At 33.2% G+C, this 6,962-nt stretch overlaps 1 protein-coding gene across 4 annotated transcripts in view; it reads left to right on the top strand.

Annotated features, from left to right (window-relative positions):
* The first annotated feature begins 336 nt into the window (after positions 1 to 336).
* Positions 337 to 6,962, top strand: part of LOC128868218 (serine-rich adhesin for platelets) — a 144,742-nt gene continuing 138,116 nt past the window's right edge. For all 4 annotated transcript variants that reach the window (XM_054110058.1, XM_054110055.1, XM_054110057.1 and 1 more), the window contains exon 1: positions 337 to 1,055. The gene's annotated coding sequence lies outside the window, so the exon portion shown is untranslated. The remainder of the gene's footprint in view (positions 1,056 to 6,962) is intronic.

The raw sequence follows: 6,962 nt of genomic DNA, 5'->3' as shown, positions 1-6,962 counted from the left end.
CATAAATCAATCAATATTAAACACGGAAGCATCCAACTAGATACGTAAATTTCTCAACTGTAACGCCCTTCGTTTTTGCATCGTATTCTAAGTAAATGAAACTCAACGTAACTGGTTACTAACGCAAGGTGATAGCAAAAGTCCAGCTGATACTTAAGCTATCTCTGCTGTAGAAAAACGGGCGCAGAATTTGCCAGAAAAGCGACAACACTGTTAACGCCACACACTCAGTCTCATTTCAAAGTTGGCGCTCTCATGTTCGCTCCTCTTTGGGGGGAGTGAGAGAGCCCAGTTAGCACGGCTGATTGCAATTCGATTTTATTCGTAAAAGTGGAGTTAAACAAGACGAACGTGTTGTACATTGGCGCGCGCGTGTATGAACGTAATAAACCGGCTAAAAAGTGGCAATAAACTGCACATCGCTAGCAACAGACAAAAGTGACGTTTCACTGATAAGGAAACTGTAAAAAAAGCATGTAAGCAAAAAATAAAATCCGACCTTAAACTTTTAATGTAAAATCGGGTAAATTTATATGTGTTTAAGTGTATGAATTAGCTGGCACGGTAAAGTGACACACAAAGGTGCTGAGTTGGTGGATCTCGTGTTGCATACAAAAACAAATCGTATAAAGCAGTACAGCATAATAAACAAATTGAGCTCCCTGCCTTAAGAGCAACAATTGTAACTGGGTTGGCTTGAAACGTACAATAATTTATAGATGTTGATGAGTTGCTAATTGAATTTGATATAATGTGTAAATTGGTGTAAAATGTGACAGAAAGTGAAGATAATAATTCCATTTCATTATAATAACTAGAAATTTATGAGAAATTTACGTGAGTGAAAAATTCTCTGCGGTGAAAAGATATAATAAAATCAGGATTAGAAATAATTCGAAGCCGATTAAATCATGACAAAATGCGGTTTACGCAGCAAATTCAAATGACGAACAGCATTCGATAAATTAAAAATTTTTGAACTAATAAATTTTGTAGTCGATTGAATCGTTCTTCAAATAGCAGCAAATTTTCACTGACAAGAAAAACAATTGAAGGTAAAATTAATTTACAAGAATTAATATATACACACATTCCTACATAATTTGGTAACAGTAGCATGAGTATATTGGCTCTTGGCCCAAATGCCATCAATATTGTTCATACATAATTAAATGCCTTAATTAATTCGACTAATTATAACACAAAAACAAAAACAATGTAGATGTAAGCAACAACAAAAAAAAAGTAAAGCAGCAATTATTTCTGCGCATTTATGTGTGCGTGTGTGTTTGTGACGACTAATGTATATTTATATATAGATTTATAGCTATGCGACTGTTCAGAGACCCATAATGTGAGCCAATCGGCCGCATTTGTTCACGTGCATTGAAGCGTGTGCAGGTGCAGTCAACTTCACTATCGCTGCTACTGCGGCATTCAGCGATATCTTCAAACACTCTACCTCTTGGCCGCTTTAGCTGAGCCTCATAACCAAGCAATTTAAGCCATGCTAAAATGCGCGCGTGCGGCCGGTTTCACATTCTAGCGTTAATGCTAATATGGTCGGCTGCTTTTAACAGAGTGTTAGTAATTTGCTTTTGGTTTTCATTTTTGACTCAGTTCTTTCGCTTTGAATTTCAATTTTTTCTGCTTTGGTTTGCACTGAAAAAATATTCCGTTTTCGCTTCCTCTAAGCATGATTTTAATTTTATTTTTATTTTTAGTTTCTTTTCGCATACACACACAAATGTGGTTAGTCAAATGATTTCGCTTGTTTGAAACAAAATTAGTTAGCCAATTAGTTGCAAAAATCCGCAAAGCAAGAAATGTAGCAATAATCAGTAAATGCCAGCAGTGATTTAATGCGAAAAAAAGGAAATGGTTGTTGTTACATATTTGTGGCTTGCGAACAAAGAACATAAATTTGAGAGTAGACAACGCAGTTTCGGAGCTAAAGTAAATTGGTTCACATGGGAGTACTTTGGGAATTTTTTATTAAATAAAATATTTTTTGTAGTTATAAAGTGACAGCTGGAGTAATATTGTAAATGGCAAACTAGCAGTTCATCATCATGGGAAAAATTATTTTAAAATTAAATGGGGTTCCCTACTGAGCACAAAAAACATAAAAAAATGGGCTCCAAACATATTAGAGGCCATGTTTTTTAAGCAGTTTTAGATACAAAAATAGCTGTAAATATTGTTGCTTGTATTCGAGCAAAAAGAAGAAGAAAATACACCATTTAAGCTTGGAAGCTTCTGAATAGCAATTTTCTTCCATAATGATTATTTATACCTTTGCGCTCCCCTAATTAAGGCACTTTATCCTTTTACAATATTCGAAATATTTTTCAACCTAAATTTTTTTACCATTTTTTTATAAAAATATACATATTTTATAAATAAATTAATAAAAACCTTATAAATCAAAGTTCCACATTTCGTCCAAAATCCAACAAAATGTAAAAAAAAAATACAAAGAATGCCATCAATACTTTCAACTTTTTAAGTAAAACTTAAGAAGCTTTCTATACACACTTTTGTTGCGCATTAAATTTTAGTATAATTAAGTTATTTCTTCTATATAAAATTGAAGCATGTGCTTTTTAGGGAAAATACTCTTAACGTCGACACTCCATAAAATATTCGTTGCGACTGGCTCTAAAATCTAATCAATTCTAAAGCAGTTCGGAGAGGGATAGACGTTCGCCGAATCGGAACACTTTTTCACCGGATCATGGGGTATACACGATCCAATTTTCAATCATTATAAAGTCCGTACAGTTCGGTATTTCTTTTTCTTTTCGGACAGGACCATAAATGTTCCGACCATATAGTATGTATGTAGTTCTCTTCATTGCTCATCTTTGTTTAAAGATTCTTATATATATTATTATTATTATTTTTTGTTCGTCGAGGGAGAGCTACGACTTTTGGTCGCCTACTGAGCGCAAAATAATACTTGTTGCCAAGATATACTCCTCGCTTGATTTCAAGGCCGGCGTAATTGTAAAAGGCGCACTGATGGCTCTGGTAGGGAGGTCAAAGGTGTTAGTACCATCTGTGTTCATCAGTCGTATCGCACTTTTGCTGTAAGTTGTGACGCTGTGGTTCTAATTGGTAAAAATATATTAAGATTTTCATCATCAGGCTGAAGAAGCGACACAGAAATGAGTCTTATCTTATCATATTCAAGGTAATACGAGTGTGAAAGACTTATTGAACAGGCATTTTTTCATTTTGAGTTTCATCGCAATACCACTTTTAGATTTTATACAAAAAGCTTTTTTAAGTGTTATCAAAAGGTGTTTAAAACTAAACAAAAATATGAAGAAGAGACAAACTTGACTTGATAGTGTAGATCTCCACTTGGGAATTTGTGCGGTAGTCTGGAATTTAAGACTTCGAATAGAATGCAGAAGTTGCCAAATTGTATATGCTTCCTGTGAAGGCTTGTATGTATGTATGCCTGGGTATATGTTCCGAAAGAGATACATGTCTATGTGTGATTGATATGCACCTGTGATTCATTGCGTTTCGAAGAAAAGGTATTTCATAATGCTTTATAAGGTTACAAAACAATTCAAAGCATAAAGTAAATCTATTTTATGAGGGCTCGCAATGAATGGGTCAGTCCAAAACAGCAAGGGTCTGAATGAGTATGAAAGCGAACGGTTTGAATCACTTGTTTGTTGCTTGCTACTTTAAATATTGACACAATGTATCTATATTTTTATAAAAGAGAGGACATATTAAAATATATTTACATAGATACCTATAATGTTATCTACCCCTTTTCTTAACAACTTATCTAGTTTTTAGTCCGAAAAATGATGTGTATTTGTACTTACATATACATATATCCAAGTATTTTTTAATATCAATCGCCGAAAAAAATCGATAGATTTATATAGATACAAATACATGGGTACTACATACATACATATCTGGTATTCTATTGCAATTTATTGGCACCCGAGCTTAGTTGGTTTGGCTGCAATTTGCGTTTAATTAAATATTTGCACAAAGAGGTGAGAAAAAATACAGGTGCAAAAAGTTTATCACCCAAAATAAATTGAAAAATATTTCGAATGCAGATAAAGGGTGATTTACGCAAGATAATGGGAATGATTATGGCTTGCCCCATCTAATGCTAATGCTCTACGTATACGTAGATTTTTCCCTATAAAAAGTAATTTATTCTATTTGCAAATTTATTGCTTTTTTAGGCTAACAAATTGCTAAATTATGTGAAATATTTATACACTGCGTTTAATAACTATAGTAGAGGGGCTTGTTGACAAGTCTTGACAGTTTAATTTTAACACTTTTTTATGAAAATATAGTCTACTCAATCTAGATACTAAAAAAGCCATAAGATCCAAGCAGTAAACTTTGCGAAAGTTAAAAAAATTGAAGAAATTTTCATCAAAATTTCAAACTATTTAAAAAAAATTTCAGAAAAATGTTGGACTATGCAGTTTTATAGGCCATTAAATTTTGGTACAAAAAAGTGCAAGTTTGAAGTGGCTTAAAAATCAACTTCATTTTTAAAACATTTTTTTGCTGACGGTGTTGAGTACTTCCATTCATATATGTACAGTGCCTTGCCTTCCCTATTAAGCGGATACATAAGAGACTGAACAATTTGACCGCTTATGAGAAAATTGTAAAAAAATTTAATAATATGTCATGGGAGGGTAGTCCGTTTAAGAGAAAAAAATTTAAAAAAATTTTGTGGTATATGCTGAAAAAACTGTTCGCTTAAGAGAGGTGTCCGTTATGAGAGAGTACACAGTATAAACAAATTATCCAGCATTCGTTACATGAGGGAAGCGCACAAGACCGCCATCAAAAAGATTGTTAAAAAACAGCGCGATTCTTGCACCAGTTGAAACTTGCACTTTGTTTTACCAAACTATAAGCCTGCATACTTTTTAATGCTATTTAAAAAAAAATCTGAATATTGATGAACATTTGGTAAAGTTGTTTTTGAAATTTACACAAGTTTGAAATTTCGATTTAGAAGATTTTCGTAAGGCAATGAACATAAAAAAAATTTTTTGTGAATAAAAAAAAAATCAAGCGACTAAACTTGTCAAAAAATGTGTGTACTGTAGGTATTTAACGCACTTTATGTACATGCTTCTATGTATATGTATTATACTACTAATGTAGGCGTTAAAGGTATGCCTGTACGCCTAAATATGGCTTAAGAAACTTTTATTTTTCAACTTGCATGTGAACTCAAGTGACCAGCTGTTGTTAGCCAAATGCTACTACTTAGTCGTGTAGCAAGTAAACTGTACATCCATACATGCACACATGCTCACTTATTTAGTTGCTTGATTGCTTTTCATTCGCCTCAATTCACAAAATACTGTTGCTCGCAATTAAGCGAATTTACCGTAAACGGCTGCTACGCGCTGACTTTAATTTAAGCCACTTCATGACGTTTTAAGTACTGCTACAGTTTAAAAAGTATTTACATGTGTATGCATACGTACTATGTATGTATGCATGTATGTATGTATGTATGTATGTATGTATGTATGTATGCATGTATGTATGTATGTATGTATGTATGTATGTATGTATGTATGTGTGCATGTAGGCAGAGTAATTAAATTGCGGCACTTTTACTGCCAATAATCAGCAGTTGACGAATTGATGAAAATACGTGTGATGAGATCGTTGTGCGGAGGGGTATTTGAAATGTTTTAGTTTTTGGAAAGTTGGAAAAGAGCGGTAAACAATCAACACCGTTTTACTTTTATGGGATAATAGTATAGTAGAGTGAACACACCTAACACTTTAATTTACGACTTTCATAAATAAAATTCCAACACTTCTTGTCACTTTTATTTGATTGTGGATGCATCAACCGGCAGTATAATCTCTAAATGCGCCTATACCACATCGAAATCAGTTTCAAATTACCTTCATTTTCTTCATTTAAGTTTATTATTGTTGTTATTATTTTTATTGAGTACCACACACATTTTGTTTGAAAAAGGAAAGCTTGTGGATTTTTATGGTTTTCTAAAGGCTATTTGATTACAATTAGAGCGTGCATTTTAATGTTCGATTAAATGCCATACACAACTGAAATACAGATTCGAGAATAAAATAAAAATACATTACAAATTTTTCAGTAGCACAGATAAAAATATTTGAAGAAAATTTGAAACTCATTTGACCACGTCTTGACGTCTTAAGAATTCTACGCTAATTACTTCCAAAGGCGCACAGTGGGCTGGGATATGCCATATTTTCGTTTGTGGGATTATTTGAAGCTCAAGGTTTACGCCAGTAAGCCATTGTGATTGAAATCTAAATATGGCGCGAAATATTCGCCACGTCGGCCGAAGCACTTGCCAACGTGATGGATAACACCGAAAAAAGATTTGAAGGCTAAATATGATGCTCTCAATTAACAACAAAAAAATATTTTTTTTTATATTTTTGTTTTCAGAAATAAATTCTTCCACTTTTTGTTGAAAATGAGTCTAGATTGATAAAAACCCGAAAACGACTCCTATCAGTTCTAACATTTCACATTTGAATAGTCGTGATCGATCACAAACTTCTACATGGCAAGCAATATGCCACGCACAAGCATACATGGCATACCTTGCCACTTGCATTGCTTTATCATAATTTTTCAAATAGTGGAACGTGGTCGCCTACATAAGTATCATAAGCAATAAACCAAGGCCTATAGCAGCAGCTGCGCCACCAATTAATTGCACTAATATTCTAATTAAAAAGATACACATACATACACCAAATATAGTGAATAAGTATGTATGTAAACAACAACGAAATATTTCGCACTCATATATTTTTTCTGCAACATTTTATTTATTTGCGGCTGCGAGTTTTGCAAAAGTTTTTGCACGCAAATAACAAAAAAAAGTATGCTCATGCTTACATATTGTACATACATAGTTACATTCATA

The sequence above is a fragment of the Anastrepha ludens genome, chromosome 6, assembly GCF_028408465.1.
Source record: "Anastrepha ludens isolate Willacy chromosome 6, idAnaLude1.1, whole genome shotgun sequence".
Classification (NCBI taxonomy): domain Eukaryota; kingdom Metazoa; phylum Arthropoda; class Insecta; order Diptera; family Tephritidae; genus Anastrepha; species Anastrepha ludens.
This window is presented reverse-complemented; position numbering and strand designations above follow the sequence as displayed.